The following is a 16,742-nucleotide window of genomic DNA, read 5'->3' as shown; positions in this document are numbered from 1 at the left end:
TGGCTCTTTTACATCTTTCCCTTGGTAGAGAATCTAATTTTCGTCCAACATGTGGGACGCTAACATTCCACAATAAACATAGAATCAAAATTATTTATGGAAAAGCAATAGGGGAAAGAAACAAATTAAAACCCAGAAATAAAACACAGTAAATTAAGGAAAACTGAGGGAATAAAATAGTAATGAATAATAGAAATATAATTATTCATAAATACAAAGAATATAAAATCATAATTACTTATAAGTTTCCAATATGATTATTTTAATTTTAAAGACACTGATCACCTCATCAGCCGTTGATGTCATAGACTATACCCGACGTTTCTATGTTGATGTTTCTATTTACGAGGAATGAGAGAACTTATTTCACATTAATAATTTTTATTATATATTTATAATAACAGATGAAAATAGAAATTTTTACAGTAATAACTAACATAAACATGACATCCTAGGATTTATTACACTGGAAACAGAATCTGAAATTTTGGTAATAGAAACTTTTTTAGAACAATTGAAACAAAACCAACTTAGACAAAAAATGGGTATAAATGAATTAGGAACAATTTTGAAATGGACAGCTGGAACAATTGGACGAACTAGTTATGAATAACAATAAGAAATTCACAACAAATTCAGAAAAAAAAATATATAACTGATATCTTATATATAAAAATGAAACCCTTTTCGTTGTCACGGCATCACGCCTGAATGGCTGAACCGATTTGGCTGATTTTTTTTGTTGTATTTGTTATTATTAGGAGAAGGTTCTTATGTAAGAAAAAATTACGAAAGTTGCCGGAAAACCCCTAAAAACAGCCCTTTTCTTTTTCCCATACAAACGTTTTATTGAAGTTATACTTCTTATACGACGCCGGAAAAGGTTGCGATAGATTCTGGTTGCGCAACCTTCCATATAAAAGTAACGCAAAGTTGCGCAACCTCGCTCCATCCATATGAATGTAACGCAACCTTGTCTGCGAAGATGTGCGAGCAGCAAGCGAAGCGGTGACAATCGGCGATCGTTTGTTCCTTTCTTTCGGCACAGCTCGGCCGACAGAACAACACAACACAATGTTGCCATGCTTATGCTGTTGTTGTTTTTGTAGAACAATGTTTCAATTTTTGGTTGGTGACATATTCACATGTGTGCGCATGTGTATGTTTGTATGCTTGTGCATTATTGAAGTTATAGTTCTTTTTCTTTCGTTTGCCTTTCTGCGAATTCTCAACTATTTTGTGTGACTTTTAATTGAAATACTCTGCGTTGGCCTTTCAGAATCACACAGAATCATTTCTGTGGTTTTTGAAATTGACCCACGAGGACGAGGAATATCGTTTTATCTGGGAGCGTGAGATTTAAGAAAATCGCTCACTTACAAGGGATAAAACGACTTCTGAATGGCGATTTTAATGAATAAATTCACAGAATCATTTCTGTGCTTTTGGAAATCTATACTAATAAATATTTTTTTCTTACTAATAGAAAATAAATTTATCACAGCAATATACATAAACATATACATAATATTGCTGTGATAAATTTAATTTCTATTAGTAAGCAAAAAATTAAAAATAAATTTATTAAGACTATACTTCTCAGGGCATCACAGCAATGTTATGTATATGTATATACATATTATGCATATGTATATACATATTATGTATATGTATATTGCTGTGATAAATTTATTGCGAAAGCAAATGTTCTACAAAGTATGTATATTTGTATACTTAAACAAAATTATTAGAACCATCGTATGTTTCTTGCATTCATAACCAAATCATACTTAAGTCAGCGCAACCTAATTGTCAATGGTGGTGTTGGTGGTAAGCGCTTGGAAGGTCAAGATGCTAACACAGGTCCCAGGTTCGAATCTGGACAGAATAAATTTTTAATTTTTTGCTTTTAACATCGTATACTATACAAATTAATATTTTTCTTACTAATAGAAATTAAATTTATCACAGCAATATTATGTATATGTACAGTACTTGTCCAATAAATTACGAACGAGAGCAAAAAAACAAAAATATATATATGTATATATATATGGCGACAAAATATTGAATATGATTCAATACAAAAATATAATAATTTAAGTTTAATGTATATAGCATATAAAAAATAATTTTTTTTTTAAATTAGCCAAATATTTATGTTTTTATTAATGATTAAAGTTAGAACTATTTTTTACTTCGTTCGTAATTTATTGGACAAGTACTGTATATACATTAGAGTGGGTCAATTTTTTTCTTGACAAAGCGGTTATCAAAATCGTAAACTACGATGAATTCTAAGAAAATTTGCCCAAGAAACCATGGGTCTAAAATGAAAATCGAGCCTCCGGTTTTTAGCGAGAAAATTTCGTATATTGTATTTTGTAAAAAAAAAAATCCAATTCCTATTCCACTGTCGATTGTTTGCTTGTTTTGTAGCTATCGAAGCTAATTTGCTCAAATTTGGTATGTGATGTTGTATTTAAGCAGAAAATTCGACAGTACAGAAATTTTTTATAGGGGGCGTGGCACTGCCCACTTATGAGTTCATATGCATATCTCTGGAACCACCCCACCGATTTCGTTCAAATTTGGTATACATATTACACAATGCCTACTTAAGAGATATCTGGAAAATGATCGAAATCGGATAATAACCACGCCCACCTACTATATAACGGTAATTTTTGAAAACACTAAAGATCGGAAATTTTAATAACTGTTGAAGGGAAACATCTTGAGTTTGGTATTCGGTGTTGTATTGCAGCCAGAAATTCGACAATATCAAAATTTTGGCATGTCACCGCCCACTTTTGAGTGCATATGTAAATCTCTGGAACTTCTTTATCGATTTCGACTAAATTTGGTACACATTTTGGTTCTAAATAAGTAACTTGTTCTTTTTGTAGGTTGTACCCGACTTTCAGCGTATTTTGCTGGGGAATATGCCTCCTTCGTTGTCGTCAGAACAGGAAAAAACTCTTTCAATGGACGTTAAGTACTTGTATCGGATAGCCAACGCGATTCATAACGGTTCCTGTCCAGAAGATTTAGGCAACGTGAAACCTGGACCCATCGTTCACTCTCGTTGGTTAACCAAAGCTAGTAGACTTCTGCGATTGTATGTCACAACAAATTCACCATCCGAAAATTCAAGAATTTTAGCAACGTTTGTCATGAAAGTTTACGTACCTATGTACTTTAATGTTAAGTATTACAACTCGGTAATATATGGCAGTTCACTCTTATGTAAATATATTTGTTCAACGCAATATTTACCACAAAATCTGCGCGAAATTGTAAATAATGTTGTTCAAAATAACTCATATTTTGCACATTCAGAAAATGTTCTACTAACAATGCTTTTTGATGCCAGAAAGGAAGTGCGCCAGAGGGCTTTAAAAAAAATTTTGTACTATCGTGAAAAACTTTACGACCCAACAAAATTAAGAGCTTACAAAAAACTAACTATAAATTTTGACTGCACTGATTATGTTGAGATGATAAACTTAGATAACAATAGCATTTTGTCGGAGCCGCCCTTCACTGCAAACATACCCTATGACCATTTGCTTGAATACATAAAATTTGACAATCCTCCACTTCCGGATCCACAAATTCCTCCACATATTCAAGGAACCGAGCGCTTTGTGCAACTGCTGACTAGCGTTTCACGTCGAACTATAGAAAAAAATCGTGATGGTGTTATGGCAGTCACGGTTGCAAGTCGAAACGCAACATCTAGGATGGACAGCAAACAAGACCTTAAAACTAATTAATTCTGAACTTTAGAAGTATATTATATTTTGTTTGGCCCTTAACAGTTAAGTTTTTGCTTTATATATAGATATAAAATGATATTGTTAACTGCAATACGATTTCGCGGAAGATGAAAGCTATTAAAGTTTGAATTTTATTTATTATTATTTTAATTTTTATGGGTGGATAGGTAACATATACACACACCGACCACAGCGGCCAACGACCATACCACGCTGAATACATCGGTTCTCGTCCGATCACCGAAGCTTTTTAAAACCCGATCTAAATACTATTATTTTATAAATATCTAATTTATATTTAAGGGTCACAACGTTTTATTTCTTAAAATTACAAAACCCATGAGCTTTTACATTTCTTGTGTATTGATGATTTAATGGCCAATTTCATAAAAAACTTTTTTAACATTAATCTAAACATCAAAATTAGACCGTTATCTATACAGCTTCTAAAGCTGTTGGAATTTCATTTCGAACAAATCCAGACATAACCACTACTGTTAGTTTTCTTAAAAGATTCAATAACATTTTTGAATGTTTTAAATTTGTGTAGAGCACTTTCTCAAAATTGCAAGTATATAGAGATCTTAAGATCAACTTGATATGCATCACAAAAAGAACGCTGCTGAGAAGGTGTAGCAGCACCTGTACGGTCACAGCTTGATGTTTTCGGCTCCAGTAGTTGTTACTATTTTCCATTTCATTTATTGAAAAAAAAAAAAAAAATGAAAAGTTTCTCGTTAAAAACCGGAGGCTCCGTTTTGATTTTAGAGCCATGGTTTCTTGGGCAAATTTTCTTAGAATTCATCGTAGTTTACGATTTTGATAACCGCTTGGTGCATTTTTTTTGCTCCATACAAATTGACCCACCCTAATATACATATTATGTATATGTATATTGCTGTGATACATTTATTTTCTATTAGTAAGAAAAATATTTATTAGTATAGTATACGATGTTAAAAAGCAAAAAATTAAAAATAAATTCTGTTGAGATTCGAACCTGTGACCTGTGTTAGCATCTTGACTTTCCAAGCGCTTACCACCAACACCACCATTGACACTTAGGTTGCGCTGACTTAAGTATGATTTGGTTATGCATGCAAGAAACATACGATCGAATCTCAACAGAATTTATTTTTAGTTTGAATACAGTAGCACAATCGTGTTTTCACAGACACTTGTCGCGACATGTTGGTGTGAGGTGTCTGGTACTGTCCGTGCGCTTTTGTGCGCATAGGCAGTGGACAACGCTGCCGTAAATACATATGTTTCTGTCTCTTCATATTCTACGCGATGACGAGGTGACTATTGACATGTGTGCGCATATATATGTTTGTATGCTTGTGCATTATTGAAGTTATACTGCTTTTTCTTTCGTTTGTCTTTCATTTCTGCGAATTCTCAACTATTTTGTGTGACTTTTGTTTGAAATACTCTGCGTTGGTCTTTCAGAATCACACAGAATCATTTCTGTGGTTTTTGAAATCGACCCACGAGAACGAGGTTATCGTTTTATCTGGGAGCGTGAAATTTAAGAAATTCATTTCTAATTTTGTCTTTTGGCATATTAGAAATGTTTCTTCGAAAATCGCTCGCTTACAAGGGATAAAACGACTTCTGAGTGGTGATTTTAATGAAAAAAAGGTGCGTGTGGAGTCCCTACGCGCGGAAGAAGTTATACTTCTTGGTGATATTCAGAAGCAAAATGCGAAACAATTATACATACATATATTATGTCGTTTGCACATTTGTCTGTATGTTTGCGAAAGCAAATGTTTTACAAAAGCATATTTCTATACTTAAACAAAATTATTAGAACCATCGTATGTTTCTTACATGCATAACCAAATCATACTTAAGTCAGCGCGACCTAAGTGTCAATGGTGGTGTTGGTGGTAAGCGCTTGGAAAGTCAAGATGCTACGAGTGCCACAGGTTCGAATCCCGACAGAATAAATTTTTAATTTTTTGCTTTTAACATCGTATACTATAAAAATAAATATTTTTCTTTATTTTAATTTCTATTAGTAAGAAAAAATTTATTTGTATAGTATACGATGTTAAAAGGCATACATCTTCTATCCTATCTTGTGTATCTGCACATGCTCATATGAGTGTTTTTGTTTTTTTTTTTTTTTTGTTGTCGGAGGGGGAATCTTCTAAAGATACTGCCAGGGTGAGGCTGGTAGTATGCACGATTCATATTGCTCGCTAGAGTACACCTCTTTCGGGACCACGCCCAGACAGTGTTAAATCACTATGCTGGACTTGCGAAACAGTATGCCTACGTACTAAACCCTTAACTCCGGCTGCTGTAGCTTGTGTTCGGACCTGCGGGACCGCCGTTAGGTACTACTTCGCAGGACCAAGCTGGGCGATAACTGCCTCTTCACGACATACCTCCAGGGTTATTCATGCGGTCTTATGCTTCTGCGCTGCCTTTCTTTCGTTCTGAGTTCTCGGAGCGCTATTGCAGTCCACTCTTTCATTTTAACCCACACCAGCTGTGATCGCAGCATGTGACTAACTATGTTGTCGGGCGTCATCCTTTCATTTGTTAATTTTTCTACGGCCTCTCTCTCCACTGCATACCTCGTGCAGGAGAAAAATATCTGCTCTGCGTTTTCTGCGGCATTTCCACAGAAAGAACAGTGTGTTTCGTCATCATGGCCAAATCTGTGTAGGTATTCCCTGAAACAGCCATGGCCCGATAAGAACTGCGTTAAGTAGAAATCTGTCTCCCCGTGTTGTCTGTCAATCCAGGCCGGTACATTCTTAATAAGTCTATATGTCCATCTTCCTTTGTCTGCAGCATCCCATTGCTTTTGCCACTCCTCGAGACTTGTCTTCCTCTCATTTTTGCGCTCGTCGGCCGTTAGGCGCCTATGCATGGCTTTAGTTTTACGGTAGACTCTACTTAACTCTGAGGCCATTATATCCGGTGGCATAAGACCAGATATGATAGCACTCGCCTCGTGCGACACCGTTCTAAACGCACAGGCAACTCTAAGGGCGCATAACCTGGACACAGATTTGGCCATATTGACACAGGTCTTTTGACGAAGGGCTGTCCCCCATATCGGAGCTGCGTACATAAGCATTGATTGGCTAACTTTAGCCAGCAGAGCTCTCCTACTTTGACTTGGGCCATCAATATTTGCCATAATTCTCGACAGGACTGCAGTCACTTTAGCCGCCTTACCACAGGCCTTTCCAATGTGCGCCTTGAAATTGAGCCTCGTATCGATCATAACTCCCAGGTACCTCAGTGAGTTTTGCGTTACAACGTTATATCCATCTATATTCAGAGTGACCGTTTCAAGCTTTTTCCTGCTCGTGATGAGCACTGCCTCTGTTTTTTCACCTGCAAGATGCAGCTTGGTACTCGTAAGCCAGTCTTTAATTTTTGCCACGGTCTCATTGCAAATGTTCTGTATCTGCAAGAGCTCTTTAGCTACAACCGTTATGGCAATGTCGTCCGCATAGCCAATTATCTGTGCTTCTTTTGGCAGCGGTAATCGTAGCACCCCGTCGTACAGCACATTCCAAAGTAGTGGACCTAGTACGGAGCCTTGTTGTACTGCTAATTGTCCTCAGAAGATACCCCGGGGTGTTTCTTGCCTCTAATGTTCTCAGTATATGTGGCCAGTACGCCGAGTTGAAAGCGTTTTTCACATCCAGCGTAACAACTGCGCAATATTTTTTATCTCCATACATCCATCTGGTGCCCTCTATGGCTTTGGCTGCAATGTCCGTCACTTTTCCAACTGCGTCTAAAGTGGACCGCTGCCTTCTGAATCCAAATTGGTTTTCAGATAACCCAGGAGATTCTTCTTCTAGGTGGCGTTCTAGACGTGTGCAGATTAGTCTTTCCAGTATTTTGGCCATAGTGTCGATCATGCAAAGTGGACGATACGCACTCGGCTCTCCCGCCGGTTTGTTTGGCTTTTGAAGAAGAACCAACCGCTGTTTCTTCCATACTTTCGGGAAAACTCCTTCATTCAGACATCGTGTGTAGAGTTCGGCGAATGCCCTCGTGCTATGCCTGATGGCAATTTTCAGAGCCTTGTTCGGGATGCCATCAAGTCCTGAAACCTTTGCATTGCCAAATCTTTCCGCCACTTCCATTACCTCCTTCTCGTCTACAATTTGCGATTCCATCATGGTTGGTATCGTTCTATTCGTCTCTGGTTCTTGCGTTGGAAAAAGCGTTTTCACCACCTTTTCTAGGAGGGTCGGACAGGTTGGTGCTTGACTTTTACCCACTCTGATTTTCGCCATCACTATTTTATACGCGTCACCCCACGGATTCTCGTCCACCTTCTCACATAGTTCTTTAAAACTCGAGGCCTTACTTCTTTTGATCGCCTTCTTGAGTTCTTTACGTTTTCCTTTGAAACTTTCTCGCAATCTTGTATGATGTGGCGTACCTTGGCTTCTTTGGCAGAGGCGTCTAGCCTTATGGCATTCGCTTCTCAATGTGCTGATCTCCTCGTTCCACCAGTATGCCGGTCTTTGGGTTATGTTGTGCCTTTTCCTGCACATAGCAGCATCACAAGCTTTACTTATGTGCTTCACCAGTTTTTCAGCCTGTCGGTCAACGTTGATCGTCTAGGTTCCCATCCAACATAAGTTTGAAAAATTCTTCATCGAATGTTTCAACCTTCCATCCTTTTTTCTGCAATTTTTTTACGCTGGATCGCGTTTGTGTTTGTTTGCGGATTTCCAGCAAGATGGCCATGTGATCGCTATGTGTGTAAAAGTCGCACACTTTCCAATTTGCAGATCGAACTAGCGTGCTGCTGGCGAATGTGATATCTATTATCGATCCCCGACCATTCTTTTCAAAAGTATTTCTACCTCCGGTATTGAGCAGCACGGCGTCTAACACAGAAAACGCTTTGAGTAGAGCATTACCTCGTCTGTTTGTGTAGCTACTACCCCATTCAATAGCCCATGCGTTGAAATCGCCTGCTATCACGTTTGGCGTGGTAGTGAGGGCGTCTCGGATTAGTTCATCGAGTATTCTTTCGTAGTCTCCTTGCAACACACTCGGGGGAATATAGAAGCTGTAGAAATAAATGCCACCTATTTTCGGTCGTGTGTACTAAGATCTTCCAAGGAGCGGCTTATCTTGGAAGGCGTTGCCCCCACAGGCCCATATGGCAGCTTTGTTTTCTTTGTCGGAGATCCACGTGCCAGCGTTTATGTTTTTATATTGCTCACACACTATCGACACCTCTACCTTTTGCTCGAAGATTGTTTGCTTCAGCAGCTCTTGAGCAGCTTCACAATGATTTAAGTTGATTTGGACAACTTTCATTTTATCTTTCTGCACGCCGCTTGATACAGAGGACACTTCCAACTTCCTATGCGGTGACCTGTCTCCTTTATCCCACTGCTTTTGCATGCTGCACACGACGGGCTTTTATCACACTCCTTTGCGAAATGCCCCTTTTCACCACACTTAGCGCAACATTTGCTTCGATCATCCTCACTCGTACATGCCCTCGCCAGATGACCGTATTCCAGGCACCTGAAACACTTTCTGAGATTCGGCTTTTCCCTTATTCTGCAGACCACCCATCCAATCTTGATCTTATGGGCGTCAAGCAGCCGTTTTGAGTCCGCGGCGGGAAGGCTGATGATTGCAGTCTGCGTGCCCGCGTACGCTTGTCTCATGGATTTGACCGCACTTTCGTCGAAGGAATTTAGCTCTTTGATTTGTGAACGTATAGCCACTGCTATGTCTTCTTTGGTGGTTATTTCGTCCAAGTCTCGAATTTCCACTGATACTTCGTGGGTTAGGGCTCTTGTTTTCGCCTGGTCGCCCAGAACCTTGCATATCTCCTTTTCATATGCTCCCGTGTTCATCTGGGCCTTCTTCATTTCTAGAAGTATTTCGCCTTTTACCGTCTTACGGATCCGCGAAACGTTTTCTCCAAGCTCTTTCAGAGCAACTTCCTTCTTGACGGCTCTAAGCATATCGCTGTACGACATGTTTCCAGTGTGCGCAATGATAATTGCATCGGGCCTCGGACGAGGAGCAGAAACCGTCTTCTTGTTCTTGTTTAGTGTTTTTGGTTTCACCTGCGTCCATTCATTTCCCTGTTCCTCTGCCTTCCGTTCTTTTGTAGGAATGCTTCCTTCATTCCTCTTCCACGCAGTGGTCCTCTTTTGGACTTACTCTTGGCTAGCTTTCTTTTTTGGCGGGGTCTTTCGTGTCTGCTGCTCATCCTCGTGGGGCCTTTTTGGAGTTGAATCTACTCCTGTGTGTCTCAGAGGAGCATTCCGCCTGGTTGCCTTAACTTTGTTATACTCCATTTGGGCGCGTTCGTGGAGCTTTGTGACCGATGTTAGCAGATCCCGGATCTGATTATTGATCGATCGTTGAGGCGCTTTCATTGCTTCCGTTAGCCTCTTAATCATATCTCCCAATTCAGCCATAATGTCCCCTCCTGGTTGTGTTAGTTCCTCTCGAAGCGTGCTGTCTTGCAGCGCCGGTGGCGACGATCTCGCTCTTTCAGGCCTTTCTACGGTGAGCCCCTGTTTCGGTGATCGCATCAGTCTTGGTGCGCGTCTAAAGGGATCAGCTTCGACGCAAAAACTATTCGGCGTTCTCCTGGATTGTTCCGGTTCTGTTATCTTACTGGCAGGGCTTTGAGTGCCGCTGCTCGTGAAGCAGTCTTGTACACTGCTGCTTTTGTTTTTGTTATCTTTGTTTAAAAAATTCTCCATTCGTTTGTTTTTTTACAGCGCATCGTGTGTAGGGGGGCGGGCCGAAAATAGACAGGAACGGGTGTACCCTCGGAAGCCATGCTCCTACCCCAGTTCCCTGAGACCTGTCCTTCGCTTTACCAGTCCCGGAAAACACGGACGGATCGGCGCTCGCCCGGGGCAACGCAGGCTACTACCCCTGCGCCCAATGCACATTCTCTGACCAGGGACCGAAGTGGCTGTTTACTGATACACCACGCGGCTAACACCTCGGCAGAGCAAGCTCACATCACCTTTTTCATCCTACCAGCGGAAAACATCGCTGTTAAGATGACCAAGGACTCCCAGTGCGCCGCGCTGTGTACCGGTCAAGTTGTAATATCAGCCGCACCTAACATGGTGAACAGACGCTGACCAGGAAGCCGCCCATTATGGGTCCGTCGCGCCTGGATTTTGCTTTCCTTTCATCATGTCCAAACATGATGACGGGACACATATTTCTATGTGGCGGTGTCCATTCGCCACAGTCACAGGAGCTTCAGCGGATCTGCTAGCTTTTAAGCCGCATCCTTCACTCCTGCCGCTCATCGTCGGGGATTGCTTATTCGTTTTGACTTATTTCGCAACTAACCTGCTACTACAGGCCGTTCGGCTATCCGCGACCTGCCGACCCCCCCGGTAGCTTAGAGCATAGCTAGAGCGCCCGAAGTTCGGTGTATGTACGCGCCGGAGGATGCGCCTCCAGTGCCGACCGGATCAGTAGCACCGCCCACCCAAGCGGTCGATTAAAGCGATATCGCAGTGGTACAGCCCACACCCCCAGACAATTGACTGAAACAGGTTACTCTATTGGCCGCCAGACAGAGCGATGTCCCCGTAACGGTCCTGAGTCAACCGATGTGGCCCTGCACCGAATCGATCCGTGGGCTTAAAAACTCGATACTACGACCGGTCGGCCCAAGAAAGACGCCGTCCCCATTACTGGTACAAACACCAGCAAACTTTGGACACTCCCTTCATCGGGCTCATATGAGTGTATGTATACGCATGTGCGCGCATTGACTTGCATGTTCATACATTCATATATACTTATATGTACATATATTTGCATACATTGCCGAACAAATAAATCACAAGCATACAAACATACATATGCGTACACATATGAATATGTCACCAACAGAAAATTGATCTTCACAAGTCAATCCGGCAGCCAAATTGGCGAAGAACAAAAGAGAGATGATTACGCTGCATATTCTCTTCCGCAACGAAGAGGCGGAACTACTTTCTGAGTCAAAATTCCTTCATTTAGAATTTGCTTTATTCTTCATTTTATGTGCATAATAAATTTATAAAATGTGAATTTAAGTTTTTTAGTTTTCTTTCATACAAAATGATATGCATTTCTGAATATCACTAAGAAGTATAACTTCATCCGCGCGTATGGACTCCACGCACCTTTTTTTTTGTATATACATATTTACATACATATGTACAAATGTAAGTAAAAATTATTGTTTGTTTGTTAGTAACGCTAACGCTCGAGAACGGCGGAACCAATCTTCATGAAATCAGAAGTTGTTCGCTGTGGATCTGGAAAGGGTTAGATATAAAAAAAACCATATAATTTTCATAAGGAAAAGTCGAAAAATTGGAAATTTCCAAAAACTGACTTTTCATACAATTCTTTTTTGTTTTGTTTTTCAATATTTTGATTAGTAAATTATTTGAATCGTTCAATTTCGGTCGCTTGCTTTTTTATTCTGGCTTTTTAAAAGAAAAATTATTGAAAATTATTCAGTGAAAACTTTATGTGTGTTTCAAATGAAGTGATCAATTACAGATTGAAATTTGTTACGAAGCAACGAAGACATCGCGCTAATATCGGTCGGCGTTCTTTTTGCCATCAACGTATGGCAGCCCAAGATACATAAACTACATGAGACTCCCAGGATGTTCATTTCGACATATCAGCCTTCAAATCCGCGTCAATTATGGAACACGAACAAAAGTATATTGGCGAAGACATTTTACATCGTATTCGTTAAGGATTGGAAATAGGCAAATTTCGGTTCCAGTGGTTTGATATCAATTCCACCTCCCTTTTGTTAATTCACTTCAACGAAATATGAACTCATCACGAATGTTTAGGCCAAATTGGCCAAATTATCGTAACTACGATTGCATGGGTGCGCGCCAATTATACATATGTACGTGGCGTTTTCCCGAGTTGAAAAACCATCTTCTCTGTACATTTACGCACCGGAATAGAAACCAAAAAATGTTGCTTATCAAACTGCGTTACATTGAAAAAAATTTAGAAAAATCGAAAATAAATGATTTTTAACACAACGAAAATTCAACTTTTTTTTCATTTCAAAACACACAATTTCACGCAGGACAACGCATGCGTTGTCACGGCATCACGCGTAAAGGGCTGAACCGATTTGACTGATTTTTTTTTTTGGAGTTTTCTAATACTCTGTACAAGGTTCCTATGGAAAAAAATATTAAGAAAATCTCTCAGAAAGATTGAAAAATATACATTTCATCTTATATATAAAAATGAATCGCAAAATGTGTTGGTAAGCGCATAACTCAAAAACGCCTGGACAAATTTTGCCAATTCTTTTTTTAAAATTTTCGTTGAGGCTCAAGGATGGTTTTTACGAACCTCGAATAAATGCCGGAAAACCCCTAAAAACAGCCCTTTTCTTTTTCCCATACAAACGAATGATTGTTTGTTTATTAGTAACGCTAAGGGAATGACTGAACCAATCTTGATGAAATTTTCAGAGAACGTTCTGTGTGGATCGGGGAAGGTTTAGAAATAAAAAAAAACCAGCACTCCCAAGATGCGATGACATACGTGCGGTATTATGGATCACGGTCAATCAGCAAGGGATCGTCACGATGTCACATCAAGACTTTTCAAGCAACAGCTTCGCTGGACTTTATCTAGAAGCAACGTATATACGTTGCGATTAGATACTAGATGTACTCTGTTGAGTGGCAAAAGATAGGCACGCACATGTTCCTTTTTGGATGGTGGTTACACCAGATCAAATTGATGAAACCATTTCTGCTGAAATTCCTGATGCAAAGAAAGATCCAGTATTATACGAAGTGATGAAAACCATTATGGTTCATGGGCCAAGCGGATACCACAATCCCACTTCGATTTGTATGTCTGACAATAAATCCACCAAACACTATTCACGTGCTTTTTTTCGGAAACACAAACAAGAAATGATGGCTGTACTGTACTTTATCGGCGTTGCTCACCAGACGACAATGGCAGAACATTCAGCATTCAATTTAGAAGAGTGAATATCGAAGTGGACAACACACGATCGTACTATATTCACCATTATTGTCTAATTCATATTCAAAGGGCATATTGCAGTTTGGTGTAATCAATAAAATACGTTTGTAAGTACATCACCAAAGGAAGCAACATGGCGCTTATTGGTCTTGAACGGTACGGTTGATACGTGAACTGCACTAAAATACTTTGTAGCGCTTTCCGACTGTTGTACGTCTCGCAGTTAATTTGGAGAATGGCCAAAGAGTGTATTTCAACATAGGGAATACAGTAAAGCCAATGGAAACACCGACAGCAACAAAATTAACATTTACGAGTTTTTGCTCAAGTTTCGTCAGTGATCCGTTTGCGAGGACATTCGGATATACCTCGATATTATGCATGGAATGCATCGTTGAAGAAATAATTACGCAGAAAGCAAGGCCAACCAGTAAATGGACATCCAGGTGTGTTATCAATTAATGCATTAAGATGAATTTACACAATCCACCCAAAAAACGACGATTGTTTCTACCTTCGGTTGCTATTGATAAATGTACGCGGTTCAACTTCATATGAGTCATTGTATACTGTGAATGACACGGTGTGTGCAACTTTTTGAGAAGCAAGCCAACAATTACAATTGCTGGAAAATGATAATCACTGTAATGAAAATGACGTTCGCACACGTTTCACGATAATCATTTCGACATATCAGCCTCCAAGTCCGCATCTATTTTGGGATACGAACAAAAATGACATTGCCGAAGACATTTTACATCTAAAAATTTAATATGGATAAATTCCGGTTGATACTTCCGGTGTTTTGATATCAATTCCATCTGCCGTTTATCGATTCACGAAAGATGAACTCATCACGAATGTTTATCTGAACATTGGCCAAATTATCTTAACTACGATTCCTTGAGTGCACGTGCAATGATAGCTGCCCAAAATACCCATGTCGATGACTTAAACTGGAAGATTCAAAGTCAAATTCCAGTAGAATTGCGCTCATACATATCGATCGATCGTCCTGACAATGAAGACGACGCCGTTAATTATCCAGTGAAGTTTTTAAATTCTTTGGGGGGGCTTTGTATGCCACCGCATCATTTGCGTATCAAAGTTGGATATGTCGTTATTATGCTACAAACGCCGAAACTGTGTAATGGAACCGGACTGATTGTGACGCAGCTATCGAATACAGGGGGGCAGAATGCTTGATCCTACGAATTTGTTTGAGTTCTCACGATTTACCATTTCAGTTCAAACGGATTCCGTTTCCAGTAAAAATAGCATTTGAGGTGACAATCATCAGGACAAAAGGATAGTCGCTAGAAGTGTATGGCATAAATTTTGAGCTGCTATGTTTTTTACACGGGCCCAAAAACATGAATCAATAATAGACGCAAATAAAAACATTCAGCATGACTGGGATGCACTGTGTAGAGACGTCCAACGGCATCACTTTCAAAAATGCCAGCATAACCTTGAACTGGTCTTCCTTGCTTACGTCTGTTCCATTTCTTTCCAGATGCATTCCAAGTGTAATATTTTGGTACTTGTGAATAAAGCAATGTTTTAGTAAATTGATCATTTTGACACAATTCGAAAAACGATATACGTATTTCGATCATGAATAGGGAACGATAATATTCTCCAAACTGCCTCATTGCTACTGATATACCTTCATATTTGATATTGTGTTATTTCATCATTTCGGTTCTCTGCAACACCAAACACAGCCATGTCGCTGCCTTTATTTACAAACTTGCAGATATATTTAATCGATTTAACAGAATTGCAATATTCTACATTGATATGAGCTTTGAATGCTTTTGATAGTATTGGTGAATAGGGGACAACCCACCTATTATCAACTGTAATATCTTGATTATTGACTCGTAGATTGATTGATTTGCCATTATCATCTGTTAAGCGTCGGCGATACAATGGGTAACCATCATTTCCATTAATTGTCTCGGAAATCAAATCTCTGGGATACCGCTTTATGAATTTCCCATCTTTCATACATGGCGAATTAAAATTTAGAACACCACATGGTCCATGAATCATACTTTTTGTAACAACATCAAATTAACCTGGATCGATTTCCTGATCAGGAATTTCTGCTGAGATGATGTCATCTATCTGATCGCTTGTTATTTTGTTGACTAACCATACCAAAATATGGGCATGTGGTAATCCTCTCTTTTTCCATTCCACCGAATACATCCAACATCGAAAACTTGATGTTTAACAATAAAATCCATCAATGATTTCAGCTTCTGTCTAAATACTCATGCAGTTATGTCGTGACGGTCTGTAGAAGATTGCCCTTCATATAAATATTGCTTGATTTCGTCCCATTGTGGATTACATGTAAATGTAATAAACAAATCTGGTCGACCATACAAACGAACATAGTAAATAGCATCTTGTGTATATTCATGTACATATGTGCCTTGGACTGCCTGTGTAACTTGCTGGTAAATTGTCAACATTTCCATCATTATTGATTGCATCGCGGAGATGTACAGATATACTCTTCTGATCGCAACTTCCGTTGATTGAATCGAATAAAGTTCAAACGCTCTGTTTCTATCTGTGCATACATGTCTTCGACATATTGATGAAAGAGTCTCCGACATTTCAATTGACTTCACGTTCTGAAGAGAAAAAAAAAACAAATGGAAATTTAAATCATTTCATACTAATTCTTGTTAAACAAAATTGGAAGAGTACATTAAACACAACAAACACTCACGTGAGTTTGCGGGATCTGCCATTTTTAAATTAATAGAGTATCCATCTTCACCCCGACAAAACAAAATTGGGTTCTGTAGGGCATCGTAAGAGCGATGTGTTTCACAAACACGCAATACAATGTCACGTGATTGAAACCGACAATCACCACAGCAACTTCATTATTTATAG

The 16,742-nt window shown here is 39.3% G+C and overlaps 1 protein-coding gene and 2 pseudogenes across 1 annotated transcript in view; all 3 read left to right on the top strand.

Annotated features, from left to right (window-relative positions):
• LOC125775363 (uncharacterized) overlaps positions 1-16,742 on the top strand; it is a 727,609-nt gene that overhangs the window by 242,668 nt on the left and 468,199 nt on the right. The gene's annotated exons all lie outside the window — the stretch shown is intronic.
• Positions 1,277-1,406, top strand: LOC125775956 (small nucleolar RNA U3; annotated as a pseudogene).
• On the top strand, positions 5,232-5,408 carry LOC125775913 (small nucleolar RNA U3; annotated as a pseudogene).

Source organism: Bactrocera dorsalis, chromosome 1, assembly GCF_023373825.1.
Source record: "Bactrocera dorsalis isolate Fly_Bdor chromosome 1, ASM2337382v1, whole genome shotgun sequence".
In the NCBI taxonomy this organism is placed as follows: Eukaryota; Metazoa; Arthropoda; class Insecta; order Diptera; family Tephritidae; genus Bactrocera; species Bactrocera dorsalis.
The sequence above is the reverse complement of the archived record's forward strand: the minus strand, read 5'-3'. Positions and strand labels throughout refer to the sequence as shown.